Raw genomic sequence first — 17,631 nt, forward strand, 5'->3', positions numbered from 1 at the left:
ATGTGTGTTTAAAAGAAAGTGACCTTTGGATATCCATAACTTGAGGACAAATTATGGACTCCATTAAAACACATAAATGATCAAGAATTAATGATAAACAATTCAGCAAATAATTCCTATCATTTTTCTAAACTCATAAGAACATGAACATGATCATCAAGATTTCAAGAATTATATGAGCACATAAAATCATGGAATTTTGATATAAGCCATTGTAAATGGATTAGCATAAACATTACACCATCTAAAACAGGTTTTAAAACACCAAAACAGTTTAGGGTAATGTTTCTAGTCCATTTCCAGCTATAAAAGTTGAAAATCTATTGTCAGTTCATTCTACTCGTCGAGTGCACGAACCTACTCGATGAGTAGGATGAATTTTCACTTGGACTCGTCGAGTCCCCCCATGGACTCGGCGAGTCCACTGTTCAGACAGCAAACAATTTCGATTTTTAACACAATTTTGCATCAAGTATCAACAAACAAGCCTAGGCTTTGATACCACTGTTGGGTTTTGAGCATTCTAACACTTCCTAAGTGTACATGCAACCCTAATAAACCTTGGATCTATGTTTGTCTAAAATACATGCAAAATTTGTTTTCCAAGGTTTATAACTTATCTACCATGGCATCGGGAACTTTTAAACATAAAAGAACTAGATGAATTACATACCTTTGTTTGTGAATTGATTCCTTAGGAGTTTGAGAACCAAGCACCAATAATGTGAATGCCTCAAATGAAAATCACAAATCACCACAAACTTGGAAAACTTATGAGAGAGTATATCTATGCTCTAGAAATCGGCCACCTTTCTTCACACACACTAGGGTGTCATTTCATGCATCACAAGCTTGTTTATATAGTGCACATGATTAGGGTAAACCCTAATAACCCATGTCTTTTCCTTTCCGAGGATCCATGGGTTAAGAGCTCCATGGATCATCCATGGACTCCCACATAAGCTTAGCCCCATTACCATAATGAGTGTTAGCCCACACTATATAAATATAATAGCCCATGTTTAATTAGTCACCATTTGATCACTAAATTAATTCATAATTAATTTAAGACGAATACTAATTAAATAATACAATTTCATATTAATATATTATAACTTATAATATATTAATAAGCCGCAAATATACTCTTCTCATAATGTTATTGTGACAACCCGAAATTTATTCTGTCACTGTAACCCTTTCCGTTAATAAAATTTATTTTATTATTAAAATTGTCTATTAACTTTTAAGTTAAATAATTCATCTAGGGTTATTGTCATAATTTCCTACGTGTAGGAAATCAATAAAATCACATATAATTCCCTCGATAATCCTTTGGAAAAATTTCTAGTTTACGACTAAGTCGGGTTACGGTCACTTAATCGGGTAAAATCTTAAACTTCGTTTAATGTCGGGATTGGGTGTGTCCCCACCAAACCGTGGACTCAACCCCATATAAGGGTTGAGTGGACTCCATTTGAACCTTTTCACCCACCTTGGAACTTTCTCTCTCTACTCTCTCTCTAAAAATCGGGTTTTGATCAAGAATCACCTCATTCAAGCTCCAAAATCGTAAGTAATCCTTCCTAGCTTGTTGTTTAACTTAACATGCATGCAAATCTATGGGTTAAACTCTCAAAAACCCCAAAAACTTGTGTTTACGGTTTGGGAACACCTCCCAAAACCGTAAACTCCCATAAGGGGGTTTTGAAGCCCCAAAACCCTTTCAAACCTCTTTTAATGTTTAGCTATGGCTTAGGAACTTGCATGCATGAACTTAGAACACCAAAATCATGTCTTTATGGGACTAGACATGGGTTTACGGTCCATGAACATTCATGAACCGTAAACACCCTAAAAAGGGGTTTTGATGCCCCAAAACCTTTCCAATGCTTGGCTAATGACCTAGAAACTTGCTTGAATGATCTTACAACCCTAAATCATGGATTGAGAAGTGTAAACATGAGTTTACGGTTTGGGAAGGTCTCCCAAAACCGTAAACACCTCCAAAGGGTGTTTAAGTGCCCTTAACACCTTGTATGGCTTACATTTGGGTCTAGAACCTTGCATGCACGACCTACAACCACCAAAACACATGAAAAATGGACACACATGAGTTTACGGCCGTAAACCCATGTGTTTACGACCGTAAACTCCCCAAGGAGTGGTTCAGAAACCGTAAACTCCATAAAGGGTCCATTCCAAGCCCCAAACACTTCCTAAGCCTTTGATTCAACCCTAGGACCCTTCTTTGTGAAGCATGAGACCTTGAAACACCCAAATGCACCATTCCCATGAGTTTACGGCCGTAAACTCATGGGGGATATGGTCTTTGGACCGTAAACACCCCTAAGGGCTTACACTTGAAGAGTAAACTCCATATCAAGGCCCAACACTCCTTAGATACAACCCGAATCATTCCTAACACTTGAAATAAAGTGTATTCACGCCTCAGGTGTATTATCTTACTTAATTAGTAGTTCAATGTCTAATTAGATACACTTATGTATCTCCTCATGTTACATAGGATCCTCGCGCGTGTTCAAGCTCTAAATTGACACTTAGCATCCTATCCGGCACATTTCTCGTCTGGTGAGTTCATACCCCTACACTTTTTCCGAGTTTTTCATGTTTTCAGGGGGGGAATACAAGCAAATCATAAAGGTTTTCGTAACTTAAAAACTGATGTAATTATACGATTTCCTGACAAACTTTAGATACTGTATCCCTTTTGTAATATGCGGAGCATAAGGGACGTTTTCTAAATATAATTACATAGTTTTTAGAACAGCGTGGAAACTTCTCAAACCATTCAAATTATTATGGGAATAATTTGGGATCTTTATTACTTGTATTACGGATTCAAATTTCATGCAAAGTCAAAATATATAAACTATGTCTGATTTAGTTTATCCATGTTAAACCTAGAGTATCATGCTAAATAATTACTTTGTATTTAATTATTTATACTCTACTTTGTTCCAAACGATTTCGAAATTCGATAAACGACCAGTTATTTCGTGAATTAGTTAATACTAGCTTGTGAGACTTGTCTTCGTTATACCCTTCGGGGTACCAGTAAATCCTCTCCGGAACTATAACCATAATCTCCTGGAGGGAGAACATGAAATTTGTGGATAGATCTATTCGAGACTGACAATCCGACACCTAAACTGCTAGCTACAGTTAGGCGGGCACGCCTGGGGTGACAAATTTTGGAAATCGAACGACGCCTGAAGAACGTCAAGGAGGTCACGGGTCAAATCAGTATGGTTATACGACTCACAATACGTACTAAATTAACTAACTCTATTCACGGATTTTCTTTCTTTCATCTATAGTTTTATGTATTAAAACAACCTACTTTCGTACTAGAGGGGAATTCCAGGATCCTAACTTATGGTTTTCTTAACTTATTGATGATTAGTCAAGGTTTTTCTCATTTTATGGAAACCAACTTACATGTTAGAAAGTATGGGATTTTCTGGGAAAACATGCTTATGTAATTCATAACTCAGTAACAATGGTTTTCGATATAACAACAATCTTTATTAAAGGAAATGAGTCATTTATCACAAGATTAAATAACCGGTTTTTCCTTACAAAACATGCTTATGAACTTACCAGCTTTATGCTGATATTTTAAAACTGCTTGTATTCTCAGGTTCTCGTTAGACAGGTATCCCGTTACTTTTGGAGAAGACGGAGTGTATAGAAGTCTCGTCTTTATTTTTGATATACCGATGTATATAAACTATGTATTTCTCCACTCTCAAACGAATGTAACTTTTCTTATGTAATGTAATGGTTGTGTTTACTATGATTACTATGTTCAATGGTTGTGATACTACGTATGACGTCCTCCGTCCCGGAACGATTCCGCCGCCGGTTTCGGGGTGTGACAGATTGATATCAGAGCTATTGTTTATAGTGAACTAAGTATACCGAACCTTACATGATATACAACTATAAACACTAAGGGGCCTAAGTGCTCTAAACTAAAAGTATACTTTCCAAATATAAATATTTTTACAAAAGTATACAAGTATACCCGTATCCCTGGAACCGTGCCTTAAGCAGAACAAAACAAACGTATTTTGGATGTTGAACACTGCAGTTAAACCTGGGCAGTTATGTAATCATGTCTAGGATCAATATAGCCTGATCAACTGTATTTATTCGAAACATGACCAACATGTGCTTGGGAGTGACTTTGGTGTTACAACAGGCCTAAAACCTACCAAATATCTATCCAAATCAAAATACTATAGGAGTATTTTAGTCAAAACCGAATGCATTGTAGAAGTTCATCCCAAGTGTTGCTACTCATTCCTTCCTTAGCGATAGTTTACTTGCTTTAGTAACTTTTCCTATACTATCGCTTTGTAGAACACTCTAACTGCCATAATGAGATATCCCTTGTTTCATATCTCTTAATTCTATCCAGAGGACTTACCATCCTCTTCTTCCTGATTGTTTTAGAACCAGATGCCTCCCCGAAAAAGACCTATCAGGAGAAACGACGACACTCCACCACCATCACCGCCTCCTCAGTTTGATCCTGTCATATTCCAGGCAGCTGTTACTGCCGCAGTGGCTGCCGCAATGTCACAAATGAATCCTGGTGGATCTGGTGGTCAGGGAGGTGGTATGCATCCCCAAATCCAGGAAGGTGGTCAGGAACGCCAGAAATAATGCTCTTATAAGGATTTCATGAACGCAAAACCCACAACTTTCGACGGCACAGGAGGTGTTATTGCCCTGACTCAATGGTTCGAAAAGATTGAGTCCATATTTGAAATTTGTGCCTGTTCGGAGGCCAACAAAATGAAATTTGTCGCTTGCACTCTCGTCAATAAATCATTAACCTGGTGGAACGGCCGGTTCAAGTCCTTAACCCTACCGGTGGCAAATGCTATGGGTTGGGAAAGCCTAAAACAACTTATGATAGCCCAGTACTGCTCACGGGGCGAGATGCAGAAACTCGAACACGAACTCTGGACCCTAAGGATGAAGGGTTCCGACATTGCTTCCTACACTTCTAGGTTTGAAGACCTAGCACTCCTTTGTCCGGGAATGATCTCCCCAGAAAGCAAAAAGATTAAACGATTCATTTGGGGGCTGACCCAGCCAACCAAGGGAAATGTTTTGGCTGCGAAGCCAGACACCTTCGACAGTGCTAAATGTTTGGCGCAAACTCTGATTGATCATGGTGACGATCTCGAGGAAGTGGCCACCGTTCCTGAACCGGCTAAAGGGAGCGGTGAAAATAAAAAGAAATTCTGGAACAAACGAAAGGGTCAGGGTTCGCAAGGACCCTCGAAGAAACAACAAACTGTGGCAGTTCATGCTGCTACAACTCCTACCGCCGCTCCTACAACTCAAGCTCCTACCAGTGGATACACTGGTACCCTCCCCTGATGCGACAAGTGCAGTTACCACCATCGTACTTCTGGACCTTGTCGTGAAAAGCTCTGCAACAATTGTGGTAAAAAGGGCCACCTGACTCGAGACTGCAGAAACCTAGTCCAATAAACTACTCAGGCCTCTGGAGCAGGTGTTGGTCGAGCCTGCTACAACTGTGGGGAGATTGGACATTTCAAGAGAAACTGCCCCAAAGCAGCAACAACCAACAACACCGGGAGAGTTCTATCTATGGGACAAGAGGAGGCAGTCGCCGACCCCACCGTTGTCACGGGTACGTTCCTTCTCGACAACTCTTATGCATGCATCCTTTTCGATTCTGGTGCGGAACGTAGTTTTGTTAGCCATTCATTCAAACATCTTCTTAAACATAATCCTCAACCATTAACCGAAAAGTTTACCGTCGAAATGGCTAACGGTGAAAAAGAGAGCACTAACGAGATATACGTAGGTTGTACCCTTACCTTAAACGACCATTCATTTCCCATTGACCTTATGCCAGTCTCCATAAAAAGCTTTGATGTCATCATCGGCATGGATTGGTTGAGCCCCAATCGTGCTGATATCCTTTGTTTCGAAAAGGCTATACGTCTCAATCTTTCACCGGACGAAACTCTTGTAATCTACGGTGATAAACTCAGTTCAAACCTTCACATCATTTCGTGCATCAAAGCCCAGAAACTCCTGCGGAAGGAGTGTTATGCATTCCTAGCCCATGTCATTAACGAGAAACAAGAAGTTAATGACCTCGAGAGCATCCCCGAAGTCTGCAACTTTCCCGATGTTTTTCCAGAAGACCTCCCAGGAATCCCTCCTAAACGCCAAGTCGAGTTTCGTATCGACTTAGTTCCCGGAGCTACCCCCGTAGCCAAATCTCCCTACCGATTAGCACCAGCAGAAATGCAAGAGTTATCTAGTCAGCTCGACGAGCTGCTCATCAAAGGATTCATCAGACTGAGTTCCTCACCCTGGGGAGCCCCGATCTTGTTTGTGAAAAAGAAGGATGGATCCTTTCGAATGTGTATCGATTATCGGGAGCTGAATAAGCTCACAATCAAAAACCGTTATCCTCTTCCTCGGATAGACGACCTTTTCGATCAACTTCAAGGAGCCAGCTACTTCTCGAAAATAGATTTAAGATCAGGGTACCATCAGCTACGAGTCCATGAAGGTGATGTTCCTAAAACAGCCTTCCGGACTCGATATGGTCACTACGAGTTCGTAGTTATGCCCTTCGGCCTAACCAACGTACCGGCAGTATTCATGGACCTGATGAATCGGGTGTGTCGTCCTTTCCTGGACAAGTTCGTCATCGTATTCATTGACGACATACTTGTCTATTCCAAAAACGAGGAAGACCACAAACAGCACTTGAAATCAGTACTGGAAACCTTAAGGACAGAGAAGTTGTACGCGAAATTCTCCAAATGTGAAGTCTGGATCCGAAGAGTAACTTTCCTAGGTCACGTAGTAAGCGAGGAAGGCATACACGTGGACCCCTCCAAAATCAAAGCGATAGAGAACTGGTCAGCACCAACGACACCCACTGAAATCCGTCAATTCTTGGGTCTCGCTGGCTACTATCGCAGATTTATCCAAAAATTTTCCAGAATTGCCAAACCCTTAACCACTCTAACTCAGAAAGGCGTACCCTTTTGTTGGAGTGAAAAGCAAGACACTGCGTTCCAAACATTGAAGCGGGCCTTATGCAGCGCACCTATACTGTCTCTGCCCGAAGGGACAGAAGACTTCGTTGCCTACTGTGATGCATCTAATCAAGGCCTAGGTTGTGTGCTCATGCAACGGGGAAAAGTCATTGCTTATGCCTCGAGACAGCTGAAAGTACACGAAGTCAACTACACGACGCACGACCTTGAATTGGGAGCAGTGGTCTTCGCATTGAAAATATGGAGACATTATCTCTACGGAACTAAGTGCACTATCTTCACTGACCATAAAAGTCTACAGCACATCCTCGACCAGAAGGAGCTAAACATGAGACAACGGTGATGGGTTGAACTACTCAACGACTACGAGTGTGAAATCCGCTACCATCCCGGCAAGGCCAATGTGGTGGCAGATGCCCTCAGCCGAAAAGAGTACTCAGTTCATAGAGTGAAGGCACTGACTATGACTATCCATTCCCATTTATCTACGCAAATCAAAGAGGCTCAGTTGGAAGCCTTAAGACCAGAGATCATGCCAGGCGAAGCCCTGAGAGGAATGGATAAAAATCTTGAGATCAGAAGCGACGGAGTCTATTGTTTCATGGACCGAATCTGGACCCCGAAGTTCGGAGGTTTCAGGGAGGTTATCATGAACGAAGCTCACAATACTAAATACTCCGTACACCCAGGTTCGGATAAGATGTACCTGGATCTCAAGAAACTATACTGGTGGCCAAACATGAAAGCAGAGATCGCTACCTTCGTGGGCAAGTGCCTGACTTGCGCCAAGGTGAAGGTCGAATATCAGAAACCCTCTGGTCTACTCCAACAACCAGAGATACCTGAATGGAAGTGGATTACTATGGATTTCATTACCAAACTACCCAAATCTCCGAGTGGGTACGACGCCATTTGGGTAATTGTCGATCGACTAACCAAATCCGCTCACTTCCTTCCTATCAAGGAAAACTTCAAAATGGAGAGACTCACGCGAATCTACATCCAAGAGGTAGTCCGACTGCACGGTGTGCCTGTGTCTATTATTTCCGATCGGGATAGTAGGTTCACTTCGAGATTCTGGCAGTCACTACAAAAGACTCTTGGAACTAAGCTGGATATGAGCACGGCTTACCATCCTCAAACAGATGGACAGAGTGAGAGGACCATCCAAACCTTGGAAGACATGTTGAGAGCCTGCGTCATCGATTTCGACGCATCATGGGACACTCATCTTCCTTTGGTTGAATTTTCTTATAACAACAGCTACCATACCAGCATCAAGACTGCGCCTTTCGAAGCCCTCTATGGCCACAAGTGCAGATCCCCTCTGTGTTGGGCTGAGGTGGGCGACACGCAGCTGGTCAAGGGACAAGTCCCTGACAGCACTCTCACTGGTCCATAAATCATCCGCGAAACCACCGAAAAGATCGTACGAATCCGAGAACGACTTAAGGCCTCCCGAGATAGACAAAAGAGCTACGCCGATAAACGACGAAAACCCTTGGAATTCCAGGTTGGAGGCCGTGTCCTGTTGAAAGTCTCACCCTGGAAAGGCATGATACGCTTCGGAAAGCATGGAAAGCTGAATCCAAGATACATAGGACCCTTCGAGATCCTCGCTAGGATCGGTCCCGTAGCCTACAAACTCCGATTACCTCATGAACTTAGCAATATCCATCCTGTCTTCCACGTCTCTAATCTTAAAAAGTGTCTTTCCGATGAGACCCTTGTGATCCCTCTTGATGAGATCAAGATCAACGAAAATCTGAACTTTGTGGAAGAACCAATCGAAATCATGGATCGAGAAATCAAACGAAAGAAACAAATCCGCATCCCGATAGTGAAGGTTCGCTGGAATGCCAAGCGGGGACCCGAATTCACTTGGGAGCGCGAAGACTCGATGGAACAGAAATATCCGCATCTCTTTCCAAATCCATGATTGTATCTTAAATTTCGGGATGAAATTCCCTCTAACGGGGGGATGATGTGACAACCCGAAATTTATTCCGTCACTGTAACCCTTTCCGTTAATAAAATTTATTTTATTATTAAAATTGTCCGTTAACTTTTAAGTTAAATAATTCATCTAGGGTTATTGTCATAATTTCCTACGTGTAGGAAATCAATAAAATCACATATAATTCCCTCGATAATCCTTTGGAAAAATTTCTAGTTTACGACTAAGTCGGGTTACGGTCACTTAATCAGGTAAAATCATAAACTCCGTTTAATGTCGGGATTGGGTGTGTCCCCACCTAACCGTGGACTCAACCCCATATAAGGGTTGAGTGGACTCCATTTGAACCTTTTCACCCACCTTGGAACTTTCTCTCTCTACTCTCTCTCTAAAAATCGGGTTTTGATCAAGAATCACCTCATTCAAGCTCCAAAATCGTAAGTAATCCTTCCTAGCTTGTTGTTTAACTTAACATGCATGCAAATCTATGGGTTAAACTCTCAAAAACCCCAAAAACTTGTGTTTACGGTTTGGGAACACCTCCCAAAACCGTAAACTCCCATAAGGGGGTTTTGAAGCCCCAAAACCCTTTCAAACCTCTTTTAATGTTTAGCTATAGCTTAGGAACTTGCATGCATGAACTTAGAACACCAAAATCATGTCTTTATGGGACTAGACATGGGTTTACGGTCCATGAACATTCATGAACCGTAAACACCCTAAAAAGGGGTTTTGATGCCCCAAAACCTTTCCAATGCTTGGCTAATGACCTAGAAACTTGCTTGAATGATCTTACAACCCTAAAACATGGATTGAGAAGTGTAAACATGAGTTTACGGTTTGGGAAGGTCTCCCAAAACCGTAAACACCTCCAAAGGGTGTTTAAGTGCCCTTAACACCTTGTATGGCTTACATTTGGGTCTAGAACCTTGCATGCACGACCTACAACCACCAAAACACATGAAAAATGGACACACATGAGTTTACGGCCATAAACCCATGTGTTTACGACTGTAAACTCCCCAAGGAGTGGTTCAGAAACCGTAAACTCCATAAAGGGTCCATTCCAAGCCCCAAACACTTCCTAAGCCTTTGATTCAACCCTAGGACCCTTCTTTGTGAAGCATGAGACCTTGAAACACCCAAATGCACCATTCCCATGAGTTTACGGCCGTAAACTCATGGGGGATATGGTCTTTGGACCGTAAACACCCCTAAGGGCTTACACTTGAAGAGTAAACTCCATATCAAGGCCCAACACTCCTTAGATACAACCCGAATCATTCCTAACACTTGAAATAAAGTGTATTCACGCCTCAGGTGTATTATCTTACTTAATTAGTAGTTCAATGTCTAATTAGATACACTTATGTATCTCCTCATGTTACATAGGATCCTCGCGCGTGTTCAAGCTCTAAATTGACACTTAGCATCCTATCCGGCACATTTCTCGTCTGGTGAGTTCATACCCCTACACTTTTTCCGAGTTTTTCATGTTTTCAGAGGGGGAATACAAGCAAATCATAAAGGTTTTCGTAACTTAAAAACTGATGTAATTATACGATTTCCTGACAAACTTTAGATACTGTATCCCTTTTGTAATATGCGGAGCATAAGGGACGTTTTCTAAATATAATTACATAGTTTTTAGAACAGCGTGGAAACTTCTCAAACCATTCAAATTATTATGGGAATAATTTGGGATCTTTATTACTTGTATTACGGATTCAAATTTCATGCAAAGTCAAAATATATAAACTATGTCTGATTTAGTTTATCCATGTTAAACCTAGAGTATCATGCTAAATAATTACTTTGTATTTAATTATTTATACTCTACTTTGTTCCAAACGATTTCGAAATTCGATAAACGACCAGTTATTTCGTGAATTAGTTAATACTAGCTTGTGAGACTTGTCTTCGTTATACCCTTCGGGGTACCAGTAAATCCTCTCCGGAAGTATAACCAGAATCTCCTGGAGGGAGAACGTGAAATTTGTGGATAGATCTATTCGGGACTGACAATCCCACGCCTAAACTGCTAGCTACAGTTAGGCGGGCACGCCTGGGGTGACAAATTTTGGAAATCGAACGACGCCTGAAGAACGTCAAGGAGGTCACGGGTCAAATCAGGATGGTTATACGACTCACAATACGTACTAAATTAACTAACTCTATTCACGGATTTTCTTTCTTTCATATATAGTTTTATGTATTAAAACTACCTACTTTCGTACTGGAGGCGAATTCCAGGATCCTAACTTATGGTTTTCTTAACTTATTGATGATTAGTCAAGGTTTTTCTCATTTTATGGAAACCAACTTACATGTTAGAAAATATGGGATTTTCTGGGAAAACATGCTTATGTAATTCATAACTCAGTAACAATGGTTTTCGATATAACAACAATCTTTATTAAAGGAAATGAGTCATTTATCACAAGATTAAATAACCGGTTTTTCCTTACAAAACATGCTTATGAACTTACCAGCTTTATGCTGATATTTTAAAACTGCTTGTATTCTTAGGTTCTCGTTAGACAGGTATCCCGTTACTTTTGGAGAAGACGGAGTGTATAGAAGTCTCATCTTTATTTTTGATATACTGATGTATATAAACTATGTATTTCTCCACTCTCAAACGAATGTAACTTTTCTTATGTAGTGTAATGGTTGTGTTTACTATGATTACTATGTTCAATGGTTGTGATACTACGTATGACGTCCTCCGCCCCGGAACGATTCCGCCGCCGGTTTCGGGGTGTGACAGTTATCCATATAAATAGTTCGGGTGAAGTGCAACCCAAATGGACCATGCCGGGTCGGGTCAAGTATATACCAAATAAGTTATGACTTAGACACCTTATCCAACAGTTATTGTATGAGAATTCAATCAAGGGTAACTGGGTATTCCATAACTTGCCGAAATCAATCACACAAGCTTGGAGTATGTCTTCAAGCATTTGGATGGTTCGTTCGCTTTGGCCATCGCTTTGAGGATGGTAAGCAGTGCTCATGTCTAGCTGTGTTCCCATAGCCTTCTGGAGTGACTGCCAAAATCGTGAGGTAAGTCTCCTATCCCGATCCGAGATTATAGACACTGGCACTCCATGGAGTCTCACGATCTCTTTGATACAGATCCGTGTTAATCTTTCCACCTTGTACGATTCTTTTATTGGCAAGAAATGAGCAGATTTGGTTAACCTATCGACGATTACCCAGATAGTGCCTAATCCAACTCTTGTAATAATAAGCTTCGCCTTGTTGACTTCGAGAGTTTTATCCAATCCACGCAATGCTTCCTTCGCGATATTCTCCGGCTTTGATGCTTTCAAGGCCGGTCGTAGGTGTTGACAGTGTTTTGTTCTTGTTTCGTAAGCAGACGAGTATGTTATTGATGAAAATTATCAAAAGGCTGACTAGGAATGGTTGGGAAAACTCGGTTCGTAGGGTCCATGAATACCATGGGGGTATTCGTTAGACAGAAGGGTATCACAACGAATTTGAAATGGCCGTATCTAGTCCGAAAAGCAGTTTTTGGAATGTCCTCTTCCCTGACTCGGAGCTGATGATAACCGGATCTTAGATCTATTTTGGAGAAGTAACTAGCTCCTTGAAGCTGGTCAAATAGGTCGTCAATCCGAGGAAGTGGGTATCGGTTTTTGATAGTGAGCTTATTCAATTCCCTCGAATCGATGCTCATTCTGAAGGATCCATCTTCTTGACGAACAAGACCGGAGCTCCCCAGGGTGAGAAGCTTGGTTCGATGAATCCTTTGCTCAACTATTTTCTTAATTGACTGGATAGCTCCTGAATTTCGGCGGGAGCTAACTTGTAGGGTGAATTGGCAATTGATGTGGCTCCTGGTATGAGGTCGACTTCGAAGTCCAAACTTTCTTTCTGCGAGTATTCCCGGAAGGTCTTCAGGAAATACATCCGGAAAGTCGCTTGCCACTGGGATGTCTTTAATGTTGATTTTCTTCTTTGGCTTTATCTACAACATAAGCGAGGAACGCATAGTTCTTCTGGTGCAGGCACTTCTGTGCCTTGATGCACGAAATGAGACGAAGATTGGCGCCAGATTTATCACCATAGATTATTAGGGTTTCGTGGTTGGGGAGGTGAAGGCGAACGGCCTTCTCGCAACACATAATATCGGCATGGTAGGGGCTTAACCCATCCATGCCGATTATCACATCAAAACTCCTAACATCTACTGTCATCAAATCTAGTTAAAATGAATGGTTGTTTAGTGTTAAGGTGCATCCTGCATAAATATCTTTGGTTGATTCAGTTTTTCCCATTAGCCATTTCCACCGTGAAGGCTTCATTGAGCTTCTGGGTTGTTGGTTTAGTAAGTGTTTAAATTTGTTACTAACGAAGCTTCGCTCCGCTCCACTATCGACTAAGATGCATGCGTATGTGTTGTTAAGTAGGAACGTACAGGTAACAACGGTCGGGTCTTGGACTGCCCCACCTTGACCCATGGTCAGGACCCTTCCTGATCCTCCCGCTCCCTGATTGTTAGTCCTGGGGCAATTGCGCTTGAAATGGCCGGTTCCTCCACACCCATAGCAGGTGTGACTGGCCCCAACATTGTTGTTGTTTTTGTTGTTGCAGTTTGATTGTTGGTTCTGTTGTGGATAGGTCCTATAGTATCTTGTTGTATGACCTTTTCGGTTGCAATGAATGCAATGCCTCTCCTTGCATTTTCCATGATGATGGAAATTGCATTTCATGCATTTTGGAAGACTTCCAGCATACGGTCTTGCTGGTGTGGGTGTAGTAGGTGTCATGGTCGCATGAACAGTAACAACATGTTGTTTCTTCGAGGACCCTCGAGTTGGCTGTCCCTTTCTCTTATTCCCTGACTCTCGCTTCCTGCTCTTAAGCTTGGGGTTTGGAGTGCCTTGATAAGCGATCACTTGTTGGTTTTCGTGGTCGTTACTTCGACTGGTGTTGTCGACGCTATTTCCACCTCTGTTGGTGTTGTTTGCGTTGATTTGTTCCATAGCAGCGGTTACGGCAGCGGTGACAGCAACTTGGAATGTAGTAAAGTCCATCTGCAAGAGTGGTGCTTCACGGGTGTGCTTGTTATTTCTGTGGAATGACATCTTCTGCTGCATGATGATAAGCATGATCGTAAGTAACGACGGTCATTTCCGGTGGTACTCTGTAACTTTCGCGTTTTGTCGTATGGTTCACAATGTTTCGATCTATATCCCTATGGTGTGTTTATGATAGTAGGTAATTTCTAAACTTGTCACGAATATTAAGTCTTATTCATAGAGTTCATAGGTTATTTTGGTTTCAAGGTTCTTGAGTATCTAACCGTTTCGATGGTTTGTTTGTCCACATAAGTGAAACCCCATATTAAAACACATAGCATTTCTACTAGAAATAGCCATTTTTAATACAGGAAAAATTTGCCTGAAGGGCATACATTCCATAGGAAAATGTACGATCCGACAGTATTACGACATAATATCCATAAAAGCACAATACTAGTAGGAGATACGGCTGGTTCTACATACTGTAGAACCTATAATAGCAAGTAGTAGAGTACGTTCTATCAGTTATGATGAAGATGACACTCAATCGTCAAGCTGGCGTATCAGGAGTTCAGCCAGTTCATTCACCTCCTGGGTGATTACTTCTTCCCTTTGCTCGGCTCGAACGACTCTAGCTTCGACCGCAAAGAGTTGATGCTTGAGATTGCCTATTTCTTTCTCAAGAGAGTGTATGTAGTCTATATCACTTTCCTGAATCGTGTGTGGGTCTGATAGGGCTTCCGATGGGTGGGGCTTACTAGGTGTCTCCTTAACGTCCTTTCCTTCATCTGACTCCCAGTCAGATTCGTCATATTCGTAATCAGTGACCACGTACTCTTCCGGTTCCACTCCGGGTCCCACCTCCTGACCCATTACAGGGCCTCCTTCAGGGTTTTCTTCAGGAATGTCATCTAGACCCACCTCAATCTCCCCATAGACTACTAGAGCTTGATAGTAGGGGTCGTCTTGCTGCATTCCTGCCATATCGCATGCGTGGGAAGTGTAGGTGTGAAAAGTGTGTGCATTGGGGTGTATAAGGATAGTATTCTTAAAATACCCCTACAGTGTTTATTTTTCTTAAGTTTAGTTCCTCTAACCTATTTGGAGAGTTAGATGGTAAGTTTTCGGTTTATTGACCATCACGATTATTCCCAAACATATGTTGATCGTACTTTGAATGAATGTAGTTGATCAGGCTACATTGATCCCCAATACGATTACATAACTGCCTAGGTTAAATCGCAACGTTCAAATCCCTCAAAGACTTTTACTGTTTAGTATTATGTTGTTATCCTAAAACGCGCACATAGGTAAGTATTTTATTTACTCTGTTCAGAGTTATTTAGCCCCATTGTGTTTATAGTTGCATATCATGTATGGTTAGATATGCTAGTTCACTATAAACAAAGCTCTGATACCAACCTGTCACACCCTCGAACCGGACGACGGAAACGTCCGAGGGCTCGTGTGACTTAAATTGAAATATCATCACAATGCATATACATGAAACATAACACAATCATCACCAACATTACATAGTACAACCATCATTGTTTACATCAAGTACACTGTTTACATTACATAATTCCTACGCAAATTGTTCGATGATTGACATTTCAGAAGAAATTTCGGAAACACACTTGATGATTCTTCATTCTAACGGTTACCTGAGAATACAAGTTATTTTGAAAACGGTCAACATATATAATGTTGGTGAGTTCATAAGCATGCTTGGTATAAAAATAGTTTGTATTGTTTGTAAAACCCGTAAAATCTGATATTTTCTGTAACAAAAACTGTTTACGAAAAAGATGTGATGATCCCATAAGTGTATATGTATGTGATTTCAAAACATGTCAAAGTGAATCTTCATCATAATTGTTCTTTGTATTGTAGTTGTTGTATGTAAAAGTGAATAATGTCGTTCCCCGGAAAACCCGATGTTTTCCAATTTAAATAGTATGATAGTTTTGTATTATTGTATAATTCACTTTGCATCGTCCCAATGTATGAATATGATTTCTCGTGAATGATGATATGGTAATGGATCTCTATGTGAGTCTTTATAACCATGCATAATAGTGACTAATTCGCCTGTCTTGGCATTTTTCCAAACGCCGGTTTTGATCAAGATTTTGTCACCCTAGACTGGCCGAGTCTAACTGTAGCGAACAGCTCAGGTGTGGGGGAGTCACCTCCGTATAGATCTATACACAAACTCTCGCCCTCCCTCCAGGAGACTCTGGTTATAACTACAGGCTACGACCGACACTTATTGGTGCCAACCGATAATTCTCACTAAATCCCTATTATTATCCCATGAATTCGAATAACATTGATTACAACCCGTTTGATGTTTACATGAATATGAATAAAGCCTAACAAACACGAAAAAGGACAACTGTGACCCACTAATCATGTATGTTATTACAGACTGTCAAGTATGCGACGGACACGTCAGCCCATCAAGCATATGATAATTAATTTGGACCATATTAGCAATGCAAATGGGCCATGAAGGCCCAATAGCATGTAAAAGCTAATGAGGGTCCATTAGGCATGTAATTGGGTCACCGGAAGCCCAATAAACATGTGTTGATTATATTGGGCCCAATAATCGTGTAACTGGGTCACCAATAGCCCAATAAGCACGAATAGGAAGCATTGGGCCCAACCGTCGTATCATTTATAGGTTTGTCGATATAAGTCGTAGTATGGGATTTGGTTTACACTTACTGTTTACTTCCGATGTTAAAATACTCAATGTTGGTTTATAACGATATTCTTAGTTTTTATAAAAATACCATTTTTAAACCTTCATGTTGTAAACAGTTATATCTTTGGTCAAATTGTTTAGAAATTTACATGTTTAGCCCAAAATGTTTATTTGACCATTTCAGTCCCTTTTTCATACAAAATTTACATTTTCAGCCCTTAATGGTGCAAAATGACACTTTTAGTCATTTCTGATGAAAAATGACAATTTAGTCCATTAGATTATTTAACTTGGCATTTTCGGCCCAAATAAAATCTTAAATTATAATTTCAGCCCAAAATACAACTTTTGACTTTTTCAGCCCTTATTTGTTAAAAATTTACATTTTTGGCCCATTTGCCGTAAGTTTTACATTTTTGGCCCAAATCCCAAAAACTTTGCATTTTAGCCCAAATTTAGAACAAAAGTCATTTTCAGCCCCTAAATTTGTTTATTTATGTTTTTGGCTTAAGATTTGATCAAATTACATTTCTAACCCCCCAAAACTCCCCATTTTTGCAAATATGGGACCAAACCCGTGAGGCCCACAACTTAAGCCCATTAGGCTAAAATTTTGTATTTTGGTCCTTTGAAAAGACGGTTTATCATAAAGATTCAATTTTTATGTAATGAAACCATTTTGATACTTATAAAAACCGAGATTGTCACTTTTGACCCCAAACTTTACTTTATTTGTTAAAATGATACTTATACAAACTTTTTGTTTTGATTTTTACTTCTTAAACATATAATCACATGTATCTTTGTAGTATGTTG

This window comes from Lactuca virosa, chromosome 5, assembly GCF_052849685.1.
Source record: "Lactuca virosa cultivar CGN04683 chromosome 5, Lactuca_virosa_CGN04683_v6, whole genome shotgun sequence".
Classification (NCBI taxonomy): domain Eukaryota; kingdom Viridiplantae; phylum Streptophyta; class Magnoliopsida; order Asterales; family Asteraceae; genus Lactuca; species Lactuca virosa.